Raw genomic sequence first — 20,766 nt, forward strand, 5'->3', positions numbered from 1 at the left:
TTAAAACCTTGGGTATAATGTTATGCCCAAGTGAGAATTTGAGAAAGGAAAGGATTTGGTAAAAATGATGGGGATGAGAAAGTGGTTGGGATATTACGAAAACTTTGGCGCCTAAGTACTCACCCATGACAACAAACTAGCGCAACCACATTACTCCAACATGGGCACGGGGCTTAGCTCGACGTTCGTTCTCTTTAGCATGAGGCACCGCATAACTATACAAGGGTACGGATACCCCCGAGTCCGGATTGTCGAGGTTGGGACAATAGTATAACGGGAGGCCTTCGGGGCTGACCCGTCCGGAAGACACTATGGGTCTCCTGGCTTGGCGGTGGAGCCACGCTCAAAAGGAGGTGAGCTGCCACGGTGCCGGGGAGGTACATACTCCATAGGGTAGGACCTCTTGCTAACTAGAATGGGCGAAAGGCTTCGACTGGTTATCCGATACCCACATACTTTCGTATGATGGCCCGGGGATGATCCCGGCGGATTTATCAGATCTTGTGGGGAAAGTGTGCAAACTCTGCAGAGTTAAATCTATTCGAATAGCCGTGTCCGCGGTCATGGACGGTTGGATTGGCTGTTGCTTAGCCTGATGTGTTTTGTTTATGAAAATGTTTGACAAAGGAAAGAAACGGGATTTGTGTTGGAGTACTTGGAGTACTTGGAAAAATGGTTGATGACCACAATGAGGTGGTCGGAAAGGAATTGATAAAAATTGGGTCTACCCTTCCTAAGTGTTTATGTCGTGAAAGATCTTCCTAAATTGAGTCTAGTAGTGATGTCTTAGATATATTCTCTCATCTCCTTCACCCATGAAGTTGAGATGCTAACTCCACTAAAACACTTCTTCTCGTCTACATAACATATTCTTGTTACATAAGTGGTCATTCCCTCTTGATCCCCTAGTTAGACCTCGGTACCTCGTTCTCTTTGTTAAGTTACTTGTAAATGGTTTGCGAGTACAATTCAAAATGTACTCACGGCTTTGTCCCTGGCTATTTACTTGGCCAGACTTGGAGGAACACGACAGATGAAGAAGGAGTTGGCGACGTCTATGCGAGCTAGGAACGTCTTCCCAGTCAGTTGCCTGTAGGGTTATGGCAGATGACTTGGGTACTGCTGTTCGCTGAAGTGATGTTGCTACTCCGATGTTTAGTTAGGCCCTTCGAGGCTATTATGTAAGTATTGGTCATGTGACCATGTTGTAATTTTCTTATTCCGCTTTGTAATGGATGGTGTAATTTGATATCAGTTCGGTTATGTGTTCACGGCGCACTGATCATGGGATCGTGAACTGTATACATAACAGGGATTTTGGACAGCTAGTCCGGGGTCCCCACAGTTTCTTCACATCTCTGCAAAACTTTATCAAGGTTTCGCCGGCAATTATCAAAAGAATTTCCATAGACGGAAAAATCGTCCATGAATACTTCTACAATACTCTCACAAAAGCCATGAAAAATAGCAGACATGCATCTTTGAAAAGTAGCAGGAGCATTACATAAACCAAAAGGCATACGTCTACAAGCATAAGTTCCATAGGGACAAGTGAAAGTGGTTTTCTCTTGATCTTTAGTTTTAACAGCAATTTGTGAAAACCCAGAACAACCGTCAAGAAAGCAAAAATGAGTATTTTTAGATAACCTTTCTAACATTTGATCAATAAAAGGCAAAGGGTAATGATCTTTCTTAGTAACCTTATTAACTTTTCGATAATCAATGCACATTCTATACCCTACAACTACTCTTTGAGGGATGAGCTCATCATTATCATTAGGCACAACGAGTCATTCCTCCTTTCTTAGGAACACAATGCACAGGACTAACCCATCTACTATCAGCAATAGGATATAAAATACCAGCTTCAAGGAGTCTTAATACCTCATTTCTTACCACATCCTTCATCTTAGGAATTAGACGACGCCGAGGTTCAACAACGAGCTTCGCATCATCTTCCATATTAATGGCGTGTTGGCAAATAGAGGGAGAAATCCCCTTCAAGTCATCAAGAGTGTAGCCAATAGCACCTCGGTGTTTCTTTAGTATATCCAATAACCTTTCTTCTTCAAACTCTGAAAGCTTAGAACTAATAATAACAGGATATATTTTCTTATCATCAATATGAGCATATTTAAGATTATCGAGCAATGGTTTTAAATCAAAGACAGGATCTTCCTTTGGTGGTGGTGTTGTACCCAGATCTTCCACCGGGAAATCATGCTTAAGAATAGGTTGACGAAAGAAAATTTCATCAAGCTCATCTCTTTCTTCCCTAAAAACTTCACTCTCACTATTCTCCAAATGTTGCTGCAAAGGATTACTAGGAGCAAGAGTAATAGATGCGCACTGTTAAACTTTAAAATCACTATTAGGCGAATCAATTTTATAAGGAGTTTTGGTAAATTTAGAGAAGTTAAACTCATAAGATTCACCAGCAAATTTAGTCAAAATTTTCTCTTTCTTGCAATCTATAATAGCTCCACAAGTATTTAGAAAAGGTCTACCAAAAATAATAGGACAATATTTACTAGCAGCAGAACCAAGTACCAAAAAGTCAGCATGATATTTAATCTTACCACATAGAACTTCCACATCTCGAACAATACCAATTGGAGAGATAGTTTCTCTATTAGCCAGCCGAATAACCACATCAATATCTTCAAGTTCACAAGAACCAATTTCGTGCATAATCTCCGTGTAAAGCTCATAAGGAATAGCACTAATTCTTGCACCAATGTCACATAAACCATAATAACAATGATCACCAATTCTAACAGATAGCATAGGAACACTAGCTTTCCTAGACTTATTAGGATGCGAAACAATATTAGAAGCATCTTCACAGAAAATAATATGACCATCTTCTACATTTTCAGTCACAAGATCTTCAACAATTGCAACAAGCAGGTTCAACTTTTATTTGTTCTTCAGGTTCTATAGGTTTCTTTTCACTTTTATGAACCGCACTATTTATAACGAGTACTCCTTCATTTTAGCAGGGAAAGGAGTTTTTTCAATATAAGCTTCGAAATAACATGATCAACGAGTATCAACTACAACACATTTATTTATAGATGAATCAATTTTATCTTTATACGGTTCATGATACTTATCAAAGTTCTTCTTAGGCAATTCATAATGAGAAGCAAAAGCTTTATAAAGATTTGCAGCAACTTGAGAATCAAGACCATAAGTAGCACTCATATTACGAAATTTATCAAGTATCCATAAAAGCTTCAATGCATTTATAATCATAATTTATACCCGATTCTCTATCCTTGTCGTTCTCCCATCCTTCGAGTATTTTCTTGGATCCGATTAAGAAGGTCCCTTTTAAACTCTTCCTTGTTGCGTGTAAATGATCCAGAACAAGATGTATCCAGACAAGGTCTTGTCTTGAAAAGAAAGTCTTGCATAGAAATTATCAATAATAATATTACCAGGAAGCTCATGAATGGGGCATTTGAGCATTAAAGACTTCAATCTCCCCCACGCTTGGGCAATACTCTCTCCTTCATGAGGCCAAAAATTATATATGCGATTCCGATCTTTGTGAATCTCACTTGGAGGATAGAACATAGAATAAAACCGGGGCACAATATCATTCCATTCAAGAGAATCCCCATTATCCAGTAATTTATACCAATGCGCCGCTTTACCAGACAGCGATACAGAGAATAGTTTCTTACTCACTTCATCCATAGCAATACCTGCACACTTGAATAAACCGCATAATTCATGTAAGAACAGTAAATGATCTCCAGGGTGGACAGTTCCATCCCCTGTATAGAGGTTATCCACTACACGTTCAATAATCTTCATAGGTATTTTGTATGGTATTTCTTCCTTACCTGGCGCCTCATCCACTACCTTTGCAGTAGTAGTAGATTTCCCAAATAAACACTGAAGAGAAGATCTCTCCATAATAAATTATAGCAGCAGGCAGAAATAAAATCAGCACAAACAGTAGAAATTTCCCTTACCAATCCACTTACCAATAGCGCTTCACTCCCCGGCAACGGCGCCAGAAAATAGTCTTGATGACCCACAAGTATAGGGGGTGTATCGTAGTATCTTCGATAAGTAAGAATGTCGATCCCAACGAGGAGCGAGAAGGTGTTGACAAGCAGTTTTGATGAAGGATTCACCGTAAATGCTCACGGACAAGTATTCGGGGGTTTTGATGTAACAGATGAATAAAGTACGAGTAAGTAAAGTGCGAGAGTAATAATTGCAGCGAGTGGCCCAATCCTTTTTAGCACAAAGGACAAGCCGGTTTGTTTACTTATAATGACCAAACATTCTCGAGGACACACGAGATTTTAGTCTAGTGTTTTCGCTACATACGGCTAATTAATCTTCATTGTTTTGATAAGTGTTGTGTGGGTGAACCTATGCTAATGTACCGCCCTTCCTAGGACTAATACATACTTGTGACTATACCCCTTGCAAGCATCCGCAACTACAAGAAAGTAATTAAGATAAATCTAACCACAGCCTTAAACTCTGAGATCCTGCTATCCCTCCTGCATCGATATACCAACGGGGCTCGGGTTTCGTCACTCCGGCAACCCCGCAATTGGCAAACGAGTACAAGATGCATTCCCCTAGGCCCATAAAGGTGAAGTGTCGTGTAGTCCACGTTCACACGACACCACTAGAAGAATAACACCACAACTTAAATATCATAACATTGAATATTACTCAACCATACTTCACTACTAACATTTAGACTTCACCCATGTCCTCAAGAACTAAACGAACTACTCACGAGACATCATATGGAACATGATCAGAGGTGATATGATGATGAATAACAATCTGAACATAAACCTTGGTTCAACGGTTTCACTCAATAGCATCAATAACAAGTAGAAATCAACCCCGGGAGAGTTTCCCCTATCAAACAAACAAGATCAAACCCAAATTGTTACAGTGGTGACGAGGTGCAGCGGTGGAGATGGCGGTGATGATGATGATGATGGTGATGATGATGGATATGATGTCCAGCTCGATGGCGGTGACGATGGCGTCGATTTCCCCCTCCGGGAGGGAATTTCCCCGGCGGATCTCAGCCTGCCGGAGAGCTCTTTTCTCTCTAGTGTTCTCCGCCCCGCAGAGGCGGCTGTGTCTCTTCGCGACGTACCCCTGGAGCTTAGGTTTTCGGGACGAAGGCGTACGCGAAGAAAAGGAGGCGAGAGGGGGCTGTGGGCCCCCTCCTCACAGGGCGGCGCGGCCAGGGCAGGATTTTTCATATAATTTCCGTCAACTGTTGATTGATACGTCTCCAACGTATCCATAATTTCTGATGTTCCATGCTTGTTTTATGACAATACTTACATGTTTTGCTTGCACTTTATAATGTTTTTATGCATTTTCCGGAACTAACCTATTAACAAGATGCCGAAATGCCAGTTCCCGTTTTCTGCTGTTTTTGGTTCCAGAAAGGCTATTCGGGCAATATTCTCGGAATTGGACGAAATCAACGCCAAACATCTTATTTTTCCCGGAAGGCCCCAGAACACCGAAGGGGAGTCGGAGGAGAGCCAGGGGGCCACCACAACGGTGGGCCGCGCGGGCCACACCCTGGCCGTGCCGGCCTGGTGTGGGGCCACCCTGTCGCCCCTCCTGCGCCGCCTCTTCGCCTATTTAAGCCCTTTCGACCTAAAAACGCAATACCAATTGACGAAACTCCGAGAAAGACTCCAGGGGCGCCGCCGCCATCGCGAAACTCCAACTCGGGGGACGAAGTCTCGTTCCGGCACCCTGCCGGACGGGGAAGTGCCCCGGAAGCCATCTCCACCGACGCCATCGCCTCCATCATGCTCCGTGAGTAGTTCCCCCATGGACTACGGGTTCTAGCAGTAGCTAGTTGGTACTCTCTATCCCATGTACTTCAATACAATGATCTCATGAGCTGCCTTACATGATTGAGATTCATCTGATGTAATCGGTGTTGTGTTTGTCGGGATCCGATGTATTGTTACGTTATGATTGTCTATCTACAAAGTTTATGAAGTTATTGTTGCTGCAATCTTGTTGTGTTTAATGCTTGTCACTAGGGCCCGAGTGGCATGATCTTAGATTTAAGCTTTATACTTATTGCTTAGATTGTATCTACAAGTTGTATGCACATGTCGCTGTCCGGAACCAAAGGCCCCGAAGTGACAGAAATCGGGACAACCGGAGGGGATGGTGGTGATGTGAGGATCACATGTTTTCACGGAGTGTTAATGCTTTGCTCCGGTGCTCTATTAAAAGGAGTACCTTAATATCCTGTAGATTCCCTTGAGGCCCGGCTGCCACCGGCTGGTAGGACAAAAGATGTTGTACAAGTTTCTCATTGCGAGCACGTATGACTATATATGGAAAACATGCCCACATGATTAATGATGTTGATATTCTGTCTTAATGCTATTTCAATCCTATCAATTGCCCGACTGTAATTTGTTCACCCAACACTTGTTATTGGAGATTTTCCACTAGTGTAGATAGCTGGGAACCCCGGTCCATCTTTCATCATTATATACTCGTTCTACATGTCATTGGAAGTAGGATCAACTATCTTCTGGTGCCATTGCTCCTGTGTTACTATTACTGCTGCTGTGTTACTCGTTACTACTCGCTCTCATATTATTGCTACTTTCACATCACCCCTGTTATTAGTGCTTTTCCAGGTGCGACTGAATTGACAACTCGAGTTGTTAAGGCTTATAAGTATTCTTTACCTCCCCTTGTGTCGAATCAATAAATTTGGGTTTTACTTCCCTCGAAGACTGCCGCGATCCCCTATACTTGTGGGTTATCAAGATCTGTTTTACGGCGCCGTTGCCGGGGAGGCATAGCTCTACTCATAAGTTCACCTGGGGAGTACACTCTACCTCTCTCTCTATTTTACTTTATTTTGTTTTGGTTAGTTTACTTTTGTCTAGTTTATTTGTGCTTAGTTTATTTCTGTCTAGTTTTATTTTGCTTAGTTTACTCTTGTCTAGTTTATTTTTGTTTTGTTTTACTTTTCTCATATACACAAAAATCCATAAAAATTTGAAAAACCAAAAAATTAAAAACTGCTGTTATGGGAGAACCCATAACCTACTTGGAGCTTATAGAATATTATAATAATTATAGAGAATCAAGAGCGGGAAAAGTGATGAGTGCTGTGATAGAAAAATTGAATACAATTGCTAAAATCTTGCTTAAACGCCATGATATAAACTGTTGCTCTCAACAGGACACTAAACATCTTAAATTTCAATGTGGCTTTAGTGAGGAATTTTTAATTAAGAACTATAATCGGAATAGCTATATTCATTTTGGGTTTGAAGAGGTAGATGTTATCACCAGAATTTGACCGGATCAGAGGTGGGCCGCGATTAAGATGGGCTTGAAGAATATACACGGAAGAAATACATGAATCGGCCTTGTATACAAAGTTTGGGCTAGTTTGCCCGTGTATCTATAAATATAGTAGGATACATGTCGGTTAGATAGAATTTGGCTCGTGCACGGTTGGGATTATTCCCACGTTAGAAAGTCTACGGACTATAAATATGTATCTAGGGTTATTGAGAAGGACAACAATCACGTTCATCACAAACCAATCTAGGCGCATCGCCAACCCCTTGTTTCGAGGGTTTCTTCCGGGTAAGCATCATGCTTCCTAGATCGCATCTTGCGATCTAGGCAGTACACGTTTATTCGTTGTTCATGCGTTGCTCGTGCTGAAGCCTTGTTGATGGCGAGCAGCGTAGTTATCATAGATGTGTTAGGGTTAGCATTGTTTCATCGTGTCACATGCTTTTGTCCATGCAACCCTTAGACGTCTAGCGCCCTTACACCTATCTTAGGTGTAAGGGCGGCACCTCGCTTGATCATTATTTAGTAGATCCGATCCGTTATGATTGCTCCTTGTTCTTCAAGGATTAGTTTAATATCTACATAGTTAGGCCTTGCAAACGGGTTGAAGGATCCAGTAGCACGTAGGGTGTAGTTTGCTAGCCCTAGATAAGATGTTCCAGGGATCAACTTCATGTTGGTTTTTAGGCCTTGTCTAGGGTTGGTTTATTATCACCGTGCGTGGCTGCCAGGCTCAATCACGCGTAGGATGTTCCGATTATGTGGTGAAAACCCTAAATCGTCGTAGGTCGTTTCAGCTTCATATTGATCAAGCAGGACCACCATGTGATCGTAGACCTCAAACGAATCATGGGTGGATCGGCTCCTTGAGCCGATTCACAGGACAACTTGAGAGCCGATCGAGGCTCGTATTTAATGTTTACGTGTATGCCATGCAGGAAACTAAGCGAACCAAATCCATCACCTTCCTGACCAGGTATAGGTTAGGTGGCACGCCCTTCCACCAGCATCGGACGTGCGTGTCGAGGCTTTGCGGGCCATCGCTCGAGGGACCAGGGCCAGCCGCAGCTCTGGGAGCCTCCCGGCTCTACTGTGTTGCCCGTCGTTGCTCGCCGGTGGGTTTCGACCGCAACACATTCCGGCACGCCCGGTGGGACAGTCTTCGACATCAACCGCATCGCCATCTACATCCGAGATGGCGGAAGGTACTCCGACCACGTACGAAGATCCGACCGAGGAGCTCAAGAAGAAGTATGACGAGGTCAAAGCTATCCTCGAAGCCGACCTCATCGGCTCTTTCCGGAGGACCCGCTCACACGGCATTAGGTGGAAAGGGTTCTCACCGAAGGCGCGCTCGATGGAGTGGACCTGTCCACCCCTTCGCAGGAACGCACCAGGTCTCGCGTCGAGAGATTAATTTCATGGTAGCTCATTCGCTTCACCGCCATTCCGAGAGCCTCGGTGAACACTTTGGAGCGTGTCGCCCTTCGGGTGATCAAGGAAATCATGAGGCATCGTACTCTCCGTCGGGACCTGCTCTAGGGACTCACCAAGGAGAGATACCACTCTAGTCCCGACCACCGCTGCCGTTCGCGTTGGCAGCACCAGAAGTGTCGAGTTCACCGGCATACGTCGTCTACAAGATCGGTGGTGACCCTAGTGATTACCAGTTCTTGTATGAGGCGCCTAAGGAGATCCCTCACGGGTACACGTGCACATACGTGCCGACCGCAAGAATCGGGCACTCACGAACCAGACTGCAACAGCAGGGACTTCTGGAACAGCAGGAGGAGCTTCTGGATCAGATCTTGAGAAGCAGGCGTGGCTAGCTAAGTATGCCACTCCGACGAACCTCCAGAGCTCAACTCCTGCAGCTGGCTCAGAGCTTGAGAAGCAAGCGTGGCTGGCTAAGTATGCCACTCCAGCGAATCTTCAGAGTTCGACTCCTACAGCCCAGCACCGCGGATCGGATCAGCACAATCTTGAGAGACCAGTTCGGCATGGTGCCGAAAAGGAGGGCAATCGGCTATTCCAAGCCGTACCCCAACGAGTACGATTTGATCCCACTACCACCCAAATATCGGCTCCCTGAATTCTCCAAGTTTAGTGGGTCAGATGGCTCCAGTTCAATCGAACATGTGAGCCGATATTTGGCGCAGCTGGGAACGATCTCAGCATCAGATGAACTACGAGTGAGGTTCTTCGCACAGTCCCTCACAGGATCGGCTTTCGGGTGGTACACATCGCTGCCACCAGACTCAATCCGGACTTGGAAGCAATTGGAAGAACAGTTCCACATGCAGTATCACTCAGAGGCTTCCGAGGCCGGCATTGCCGATCTAGCACAAGTACGACAGAAGCGCGGGGAAACAGTGTCAGAATACATCCAGCGCTTCAGGACCGTTAGGAACCGATGCTATTCGGCTCGTTTGTCTGAAAAAGAAGCAGTCGAGTTGGCGGTGGTGGGTCTCGCATCACCGATCAAGGATATGGCTTCCCAAGAAGACTACCCTTCACTGGCGCATATGGTGCAGAAGTTGTCATTATATGAACAGCACCACCCAGAGTTGTACCAGGATAAATTCAAGCGTGCGGTAGTCCTGGTTGAGGCAGATGAAGATGAAGGCTCTGCGGGAGATCAAGAGGTAGCAGTGGATGAATGGACTCGGGGGGCAAGCCCCGTGTCCTGCAAATGGGTTAAGCCACAAGGTCCTCCAAGAGGGTTTGACTTCGACGTGACCAAAGCTGAGCAAATTTTCGACCTCTTACTTAAGGAGAAGCAGCTAAAGGTACCCGAAGGCCACAAAATCCCCACGGCACAGGAGCTGAACGGAAAGCCATACTGCAAGTGGCATAACACGTTCACCCATACCACCAACGACCGCAGGGTGTGGCGTCAGCAGATCCAAATGGCGATAGAACAAGGGCGTCTAATTTTCAGCCAGTACGCCATGAAAGTCGACACACACCCTTTCCCCGCCGTTAACATGGTGGAGTGCACTTACCCTGGGAGGTGCCAGCCAGGTTTCTCGTTCAACATCAACATGGTAGGACCTGGGCACCACCCTGGTAAGGACAGAGACGAGGGCAGCTGCTCTCATAACAAAGACAAAGAGGAAGCCGTTCCACGCGATCGGCTCCGACACGATGGCAAGCGCTACATCACAGAGGGAGAAGTGAGGAATGTGCGATATCAGCGACCTCTCTCTGATCACCTCCTCAACAAATACGTGAGTCAATACGACCAACGCCGACGATACGACGACGATGACGAAAGAGATCGTCTGGCTAGCAGGGACGCAGAGACATCGTCGGCATGATCGCGACGAGGAGAGATATGAGCGCCATGCCAAGGAAAAGTCAAGAGAGCAAGACGACGTGGATAGGCACTGGGACTGTCCCTTCTTCAGACACTGCTGGGATTCAGGAATGAGCCGATTGCCTACAATCGGCAACCGCCGTAATGTAGACAGAAGAAGAAGGGTGCGGGAGACGTGTCAGTGTTCAAACGTCTAGGGCCTCTCCCATCTCGGAACAAGCAAGCTGAGTCCTCTTGGGTGGAAGATCTCGAGGAGTTAGAAGACGACGATGAAGAAGAAGAAGAAGATAAGTACCACCGGCCAAGGTGGTGCCCTGATGGACTCAGCCGTTCCCAAAAGTGTAGGGTTCAGCGACTACGTGGTTTGGAGGAAGCCGAAAGGTTATTCCTGCACACGTTAAGGAAGGCGCGGCCTGATCTGGCCGCGAAAATTCAGCGAACTCTGGACGAAGAAGGTCGGCCACAAAAGAAAGAGTGGCGCCCCAAACAAAGGAAAGCCGATGATGAGAGATCGGCTGGCACAAACATGGTGTTCATCCTTCCAGCGGAGTTTAGTGCTCCAGGATTAGACGAAGCACCTGTGGCACAACTTGACTGCAGCCCACGGCCAGTTATCTTTGAGAAGCCACGAGAAAGAAGCTACAGACACCTGAAGGCCCTGTACTTACGAGGTTATATCAATGGGCAGCCTGTCAACAAGATGTTGGTGGACACCGGAGCGGCAGTCAACATTATGCCATACTCCATGCTACGTCGGTTGGGACGCTCTAGCTCGGATCTGATCAAGACCAACGTTACACCGAGCGATTTCAACGGCCAAGCATCCGAAGCACAAGGTGTTCCGAACGTGGATCCGACCGTAGGAAGAAAAACCATCCCTACGACGTTCTTTATTGTCGATAGCAAGAGCACCTATGTTGTCCTCGCTAGGGAGAGATTGGATCCACGCCAACCGTTGCATTCCATCCACGATGCACCAATGTTTAATACAAGTGGGATGGAGATGAAGTAGAGGTCGTCCACGCAGATGACTCAGCCGAGATTTCAACGGCCGGCATGAACGTTTGGGAGACGGCAGGCCAAGAGCCACTCTCAGGCATCACTTTGGACGACTGCGAGCGCATCGACGTGACAAAAAACGGGGTGAGGCTGGTCTTATCCACCGGCCTGACTGGGTAACAAGAGCAAAATCTATGGACATACGTGGCAAGGCCGATCCTTGTGATCGGCCCCAAAAAATAAAAAGGGATAATCTTGTCTCAAGCATGTCACGTAGTTGTAGTAAAGCAAGACCAAGATGTAAACCTTCATTGAGCAATACAAACAAAATGGGGGCCGATTCCAGCAATCGGCCCATATTATCCTCGCCATACGTTTTGCCTGTGTTCAGTGTCAATCTAACAGGTGACGGAAAGCGAGGGTCTGGGTTTATATCGGCTGATGAACTGGAAGAAGTCAACATTGGTCCTGACGGAGCCGATGTTCAAGTACAGTGCCTTGGTTAACTACAGAGCCGATATCTGCAGTTACCTGACAGATTCGGCTCGGGGGGCACCACATCAGATGAACATGTGCGATACATGGGCAGTATTGGGGGCCGATAGCGAACATGTATTTCTTCAAGTATTGGACTTTAGAACTAAGAAACAAAGCCGATGCACAGCCATCAATTCTAGTACAAATTACACAGGGAGACTCTACTGAAGGGACATTTCGAGGGCATGGAGGACATCAGCACGAACACGATCCACCTCCGCGACCTCGGCCTCATCATCTTCGTCTTTGCCTGCTACCAGCTGCGTGTTCAAGGCGCGGATTTCGGCCAAGTCGGTCTTCAGTTCAGCTTTGAGGCCTTCTGCTTCCTCGAGGGAGTGAATGATGAGAGCTTCCTTAGCTTCAATGAGCTGTTTTGTTGCCCGAACCTTCTCTTCGAGGACCTCCAACTCTTTGCGCAAGGTCGCCAGTTCAGCAGTTGTTGTCAGATGTGTCAGTTTTGGCGTCCAAGGCAGCCCTTTTTTCTCATTAAGCCGTTGGCGTTTGTCTGCAATATCGGCTTTCAACGGAAGCTGAGCGTGGCGCAGGTCGATTCTCTGACGAGCCGATGCCACTCTTGACCTATGGGCAGACAGAGTTACGACTGGCCAAAGTTTCACCTGCAGCGTCACCGGAAGATGAGGCTGGATATCCTCCAGAATGCTCGTCACTGCTTCGGAGTCTTCAACCAATGTCTCGATGGAGGAGAGCAGGGCCTTGAGATGCTGGGGTTGACCATGTGTAGTGCTGGGTCCTGGCTCTTCGCTCGTTTTAACGATAGCTGGCTCGATGGATTCGGGGTCAAATGTTAGCAGGCTGATAAGACTCATAACCAGGTTTGATGATCCTGTTTGAATTGCTCATGCCAACTGGAAGGAAGCAGGGATGGATCATGATGGAATACAATTGCCGAGTGTCAGCATCATCGGCAAAACTATCTAACCTGAAGGAGACTGGATTTTCAAAACAGCCAATGAAACAGCCATCGACTTTAGAGTTGCAAAGTATTATGGTCAGATATTAAATTACAGTCTGAGTTTGAGGAGTGCTTGGATGACTGCCTAAATTGGTATTTGAGTCTGGCCTCATGGGCATTTGAGGGGAAAAGTCCGATACGTTGCTATCGGTTCTTGGTGCGGCAAATGGAAGACTTGAAAGTCAAATTGGAAGAACAGTTCTTATTGATTCAAAGGAACGACTTTACAAGAAAGAGCCGATGGCTCTCAAAAGGATCATCCGATGCCTAATGCACTACTACCACTAGTCCTATGCTACTAGTCCTAGTCTAAGGGCCGTTGCTGCCCTCGTCGGTGCTGTCGTGGCTGCTGTCGGCGCTGCTGCCGGCGGGCTCCTCGTCGCTGCTGCCGTAGCCTTCGGCAGGGACCCCGTACTCCTCCTCGTCATCGTCGTCGTCGTCATCATCATCCGACCCGGCGCGGAAGCGCTTCATCGGCGGGTACTCGTCGGAGGAGGTGTCCTCCTCCACTTCCTCATCCTCCTCATCGGAAGAGATGTCTTCGCCCTCCTCCTCCGAATCCCCATCAATGAGGGAATGGAGGTTGTCTTCCCCATCGGTCAGGGATTCATCATCCTCTGGCCAGACGGAGAAGTCCCAGTCCGCCTCGTCCCATCGCTCCGGGGTGCGTATGTCCTCCGGCGTCGGCTCGCGGGAGGAGGAAGACCGGTAGGAAAGACCAGAGGAGGAAGAGGAGGAGGAGTCCATGGTGGAATAAGGGTTTTCGAGTACTACAGAGGAACAGAGGATGAGGAGGGGATGAAGAAGCAAACTGCTCGATGCGGTTAAATAAAGGGGATATGGTGGAGATTCAATGCCACAGCAGTTTCCGAGGAAGTGGTGCCCAAAGAAAAAAAAATTTGCCAGGTCACGCGGAGAAGTTGAGAAGGCAAGTCATCATGATGAAGGGTACTGCGACGGTTCTGCCCTGCAACGACATGACCCGACGAAGAAAAAGCAGAGTGATTTTGGAATTATCATTTCCAAAACCAGGGGGGCATGTGTTATCACCAGAATTTGACCGGATCGGAGGTGGGCCGCGATTAAGATGGGCTTGAAGAATATACACGGAAGAAATACATGAATCGGCCTTGTATACAAAGTTTGGGCTAGTTTGCCCGTGTATCTGTAAATATAGTAGGATACGTGTCGGTTAGATAGAATTTGGCTCGTGCACGGTTGGGATTATTCCCACGTTAGAAAGTCTACGGACTATAAATATGTATCTAGGGTTATTGAGAAGGACAACAATCACGTTCATCACAAACCAATCTAGGCGCATCGCCAACCCCTTGTTTCGGGGGTTTATTCCGGGTAAGCATCATGCTGCCTAGATCGCATCTTGCGATCTAGGCAGTACACGTTTATTCGTTGTTCATGCGTTGCTCGTGCTGAAGCCTTGTTGATGGCGAGCAGCGTAGTTATCATAGATGTGTTAGGGTTAGCATTGTTTCATCGTGTCACATGCTTTTGTCCATGCAACCCTTAGACGTCTAGCCGCCCTTACACCTATCTTAGGTGTAAGGGCGGCACCTCGCTTGATCATTATTTAGTAGATCCGATCCGTTATGATTGCTCCTTGTTCTTCAAGGATTAGTTTAATATCTACATAGTTAGGCCTTGCAAACGGGTTGAAGGATCCAGTGAGCACGTAGGGTGTAGTTTGCTAGCCCTAGATAAGATGTTCCGGGATCAACTTCATGTTGGTTTTTAGGCCTTGTCTAGGGTTGGTTTATTATCACCGTGCGTGGCTGCCAGGCTCAATCACGCGTAGGATGTTCCGATTATGTGGTGAAAACCCTAAATCGCCGTAGGTCGTTTCAGCTTCATATTGATCAAGCAGGACCACCATGTGATCGTAGACCTCATACGAATCATGGGTGGATCGGCTCCTTGAGCCGATTCACAGGACAACCTGAGAGCCGATCGAGGCTCGTATTTAATGTTTACGTGTATGCCATGCAGGAAACTAAGCGAAGCAAATCCATCACCTTCCTGACCAGGTATAGGTCAGGTGGCACGCCTTTGCACCAGCATCGGACGTGCGTGCCGAGGCTTTCCGGGCCGTCGCTCGAGGGACCAGGGCCAGCCGCAGCTCTGGGAGCCTCCCGGCTCTACTGTGTTGCCCGTCGTTGCTCGCCGGTGGGTTTCTGACCGCAACAGTAGAACAATTTGTCATATTTATGGGAGCCTCTGAGATAGAATCCTTCATGGTTAAAAATTATGAAACTTGTGTTGTTTGTAAGGACCTTAAAGATTATGTCTCTTCTATCCTTAATTTTTGCAATGAAAGTTACACTGATAATCCTTATATCATTGATTATAAAAAGAGACTCATTAATGCACAAGAACTAAGCTTGGGGATGCTGATACGTCTCCAACGTATCCATAATTTCTGATGTTCCATGCTTGTTTTATGACAATACTTACATGTTTTGCTTGCACTTTATAATGTTTTTATGCATTTTCCGGAACTAACCTATTAACAAGATGCCGAAGTGCCGGTTCTCGTTTTCTGCTGTTTTTGGTTCCGGAAAGGCTGTTCGGGCAATATTCTCGGAATTGGACGAAATCAACGCCAAACATCTTATTTTTCCCGGAAGGCCCCAGAACACCGAAGGGGAGTCGGAGGAGAGCCAGGGGGCCACCACACAGGTGGGCCGCGCGGGCCACACCCTGGCCGCGCCGGCCTGGTGTGGGGCCACCCTGTCGCCCCTCCTGCGCCGCATCTTCGCCTATTTAAGCCCTTTCGACCTAAAAACGCAATACCAATTGACGAAACTCCAGAAAGACTCCAGGGGCGCCGCCGTTATCGCGAAACTCCAATTCGGGGGACAGAAGTCTCTGTTCCGGCACCCTGCCGGGACGGGGAAGTGCCCCCGGAAGCCATCTCCACCGACGCCATCGCCTCCATCATGTTCCGTGAGTAGTTCCCCCATGGACTACGGGTTCTAGCAGTAGCTAGTTGGTACTCTCTATCCCATGTACTTCAATACAATGATCTCATGAGCTGCCTTACATGATTGAGATTCATCTGATGTAATCGGTGTTGTGTTTGTCGGGATCCGATGGATTGTTACGTTATGATTGTCTATCTACAAAGTTTATGAAGTTATTGTTGCTGCAATCTTGTTGTGTTTAATGCTTGTCACTAGGGCCCGAGTGGCATGATCTTAGATTTAAGCATTATACTTATTGCTTAGATTGTATCTACAAGTTGTATGCACATGTCGCTGTCCGGAACCAAAGGCCCCGAAGTGACTGAAATCGGGACAACCGGAGGGGATGGTGGTGATGTGAGGATCACATGTTTTCACGGAGTGTTAATGCTTTGCTCCGGTGCTCTATTAAAAGGAGTACCTTAATATCCAGTAGATTCCCTTGAGGCCCGGCTGCCACCGGCTGGTAGGACAAAAGAAGTTGTACAAGTTTCTCATTGCGAGCACGTATGACTATATATGGAAAACATGCCTACATGATTAATGATCTTGATATTCTGTCTTAATGCTATTTCAATCCTATCAATTGCCCGATCGTAATTTGTTCACCCAACACTTGTTATTGAAGAGTTGCCACTAGTGTAGATAGCTGGGAACCCCGGTCCATCTTTCATCATTATATACTCGTTCTACATGTCATTGGAAGTAGTATCAACTATCTTCTGGTGCCATTTCTCTTGTGTTACTATTACTGCTGTTGTGTTACTGTTACTACTGCTCTCATATTACTGCTACTTTCACATCACCCCTGTTATTAGTGCTTTTCCAGGTGCAGCTGAATTGACAACTCAGTTGTTAAGGCTTATAAGTATTCTTTACCTCCCCTTGTGTCGAATCAATAAATTTGGGTTTTACTTCCCTCGAAGACTGCCGCGATCCCCTATACTTGTGGGTTATCAAGATCGTTTTCACGGCGCCGTTGCCGGGGAGGCATAGCTCTACTCATAAGTTCACCTGGGGAGTACACTCTACCTCTCTCTCTATTTTACTTTATTTTGTTTTGCTTAGTTTACTTTTGTCTAGTTTATTTGTGCTTAGTTTATTTCTGTCTAGTTTTATTTTGCTTAGTTTACTCTAGTCTAGTTTATTTTTGTTTTGTTTTACTTTTCTCATATACACAAAAATCCATAAAAATTTGAAAAACCTAAAAATTAAAAACTGCTGTTATGGGAGAACCCATAACCTAATTGGAGCTTATAGAATATTATAATAATTATAGAGAATCAAGAGCGGGAAAAGTGATGAGTGCTTGTGATAGAAAAATTGAATACAATTGCTAAAATCTTGCTTAAACGCCATGATATAAACTCGTTGCTCTCAACAGGACACTAAACATCTTAAATTTCAATGTGGCTTTAGTGAGGAATTTTTAATTAAGAACTATAATTGGAATAGCTATATTCATTTTGGGTTTGAAGAGGTAGAACAATTTGTCATATTTATGGGAGCCTCTGAGATAGAATCCTTCATGGTTAAAAATTATGAAACTTGTGTTGTTTGTAAGGACCTTAAACATTATGTCTCTTCTATCCTTATGTTCTTGCATGCTCTCTGTTGCTAGTAGAGGCTCTGGCCAAGTTGATACTTGTAACTCCAAATGAGAGTATTTATGCTTGATAGTGGGTTCATGCCTCCATTTAATCTGGGACAGTGACACGAAGTTCTAAGGTTGTGGATGTGCTGTTGCCACTAGGGATAAAACATCAATGCTTTGTCTAAGGATATTTGTGTTGATTACATTACGCACCATACTTAATGCAATCGTCTGTTGTTTGCAACTTAATACCGGAAGTGGTGCGGATGCTAACCTCGAAGGTTGACTTTTTAGGCATAGATGCATGCTCGGATAGCGGTCTATGTACTTTGTCGTAATGCCCTGATTAAATCTCATAGTAGTCATCGTGATATGTATGTGCATTGTTATGCCCTCTCTATTTGTCAATTGCCCAACAGTAATTTATTCACCCAACATGCTATTTATCTTATTGGAGAGACACCACTAGTGAACTGTGGACCCCGGTCCATTCTTTTACATCTGAAATACAATCTACTGCAAACTCTGTTCTTTACTGTTCTTCGCAAACAAGCATCATTTTCCACACCATACGTTTAATCATTTGTTTACAGCAAGCCGGTGAGATTGACAACCTCACTGTTAAGTTGGGGCAAAGTATTGTGATTGTGTTGTGCAGGTTCCACGTTGGCGCCGGAATCCTGGTGTTGCGCCGCACTACACTCCGTCACCAACAACCTTCACGTGGCCCTTGACTCCTACTGGTCCGATAACCTTGGTTTCTTACTGAGGGAAAACTTGCTGCTGTACGCATCACACCTTCCTCTTGGGGTTCCCAACAGACGTGTGTCAACTACACGCCAGCAGGATGTTACAGTGCCGGAAGAGGGTGGTCGGCCAAAACTTTTCCCTTACTTCGCTTATTCCATGATTCATCCTAACTGGGGAACTCCGTCAACGTAGGTAGCCACGCTCCAAGGCGGTTCCAGCATCTTGTGTGCATGGGATCCAGTTCAATGCCTCCAGCATCCTTCACCCTAGCCACGCCATGTATGATGCATTTTCTACCTTTTCCTCATGCGTATGGCAAATGGAACTCGCAAACTAAGTGACTCATGGGTAATCTAGGCAAGTTCAAGCCAAGGGGTTCCAGTGGGACCCGTGTGGTTGTACGCTCAGTTTTGGTTCCCAAGGCGAGAACTCACGTCCTAGTATCGGCGAGAACGAGTCAAATCACCACGCCCCCATGTGGCGGCCGGCCCATCCAAGCCTTTAAACATGTTTATTATCTTTACTGGTCATACCACATCATCATGACGTACTAGGTTCATTCGTAGCTCTGATTCCTGAACCGGATGGATCATACTTCAACAACTAAGCATGGCAAAGCATATCATATATACGGCTCTAGCGATACGTACAAGCTCAACCTAGTTTTGCTGGGAGCGGTGGATCGGGAACTTTAGGCTACAAGGATGGAATATGCACAAATAGGATAACTATAATGGCCGACAAAACATATTTGAAGCGTATGCGATATGTAAGAACGAGAAGTAAAAGCATTTCGAAACCATATATGAACCAGGTTAGGGCTTGCCTTGTCCCTCGTTGTTCGGGTGCTGCTCTTTCGTGGCGTTGATCTCAGGTTCACGTTCGGTCCCTATCGAGAAGAACCAAATACCGGGAAGGAATAGCATAATCAAGACATGGCATAATGAAATGCACATACAATACGATGACATTTCATATTAAAGGGGGTTGGGTAACCCTAGGTGCACCGACTGAAATTAAACGGGAATCGGCATCGAACCGACATATGAGAGGAGTCAATTTAGGGTTTCCACTAAGGTTTGAATTTTAGTTTGTTAAATCATGTATGAAACATGGGTAAACAAATAGGATTTGTTTTTCTGAACATTTTGATATATTATTTGTATTTTCCTGATTTAAAATGAATTAGTTATGAATTTCCAAAATTTAATTCATTTAAAACCATTTTCTGAAAATTCTGGAAAATAATACTCCCTCCGTTCCTTTCTATAGTGCCTATAGATTTTTAGCATTTGTTTCAGAATATAAGGTTTTAGCTTAGCTTTTTTTCAATTACCCCCTCCCCGTTCAACTCCAAAATTGTTCAACCCCCAAAATTGTTATGGTAAGTTAGGAAGATATGGATTTCCCAAATTTTACGTTGATCTCAAATCGTTCAGCTAGGGGTCTTGTCTAAAAAATACTCTTGCGCTAATTTCCGTGCCAAAAAAAATAGGCACTATAGAATGAAACAGAGGGAGTAAAAGTCTAACAGCTTGGACCCACTGTCAGCGTTTTATTCTTTTCTAATTATTTTTGAAATGATTAAAATTCTAACGAATGGGGTCCACATGACATAGAATTTTCCAAAATAACAAATGAATTACAGAAACTAAAAACACAATTATGATGTCACGCTGACGTCATGCTAACGTCAGCGCGGCCATGGCTCTCACGTGGAGCTCGAATCCGGCGCTTCTGGCCGCGAGAGAGCGCACGCTAGGGGAACAGGGCAGCGCGATGCGCGCGACCATTTGGTGGTGGCGCCGCCGGGTATTGGTCGCATGGGGCTAGTCCGGCGACGAGCGTCTCCGGCGGCCGGGGGCATGTGCTCGTGGCAGCGGAGCTAGGGAGGGCAAGCGAGGAAGGCGAGGGCACCAGGAGGTCCGGTGGTGGTCGGGGAAGTAGGTTAGGGTTAGGGTTTTGAGGGGGCACGGGAGAGCACGGGGAAGGGAAGAAGAGAGATAGGGTTTCCGCGGTGGCAGCAGACTATTTATGGCCGTCGGTGAGCGGCGGCGGTCATCTTGGCGCGCCGGAGATCGAGCGGCCGGCGGCATGCCACCGAGCTGCTTCGGTGCGCGGGGAAGACGACGATTATTTGTAGAAACCCCCATGCATGAATTTCTGGGTTGCTGGGCTGCTGGTTGGGCCGCCTGGGCCTTGGCGAGGGAACAGAAAGGGGAGGGAATGGGCTACCAGCCCAGGGGAGCGAGAGGAG

The sequence above is a fragment of the Lolium rigidum genome, chromosome 3, assembly GCF_022539505.1.
Source record: "Lolium rigidum isolate FL_2022 chromosome 3, APGP_CSIRO_Lrig_0.1, whole genome shotgun sequence".
In the NCBI taxonomy this organism is placed as follows: Eukaryota; Viridiplantae; Streptophyta; class Magnoliopsida; order Poales; family Poaceae; genus Lolium; species Lolium rigidum.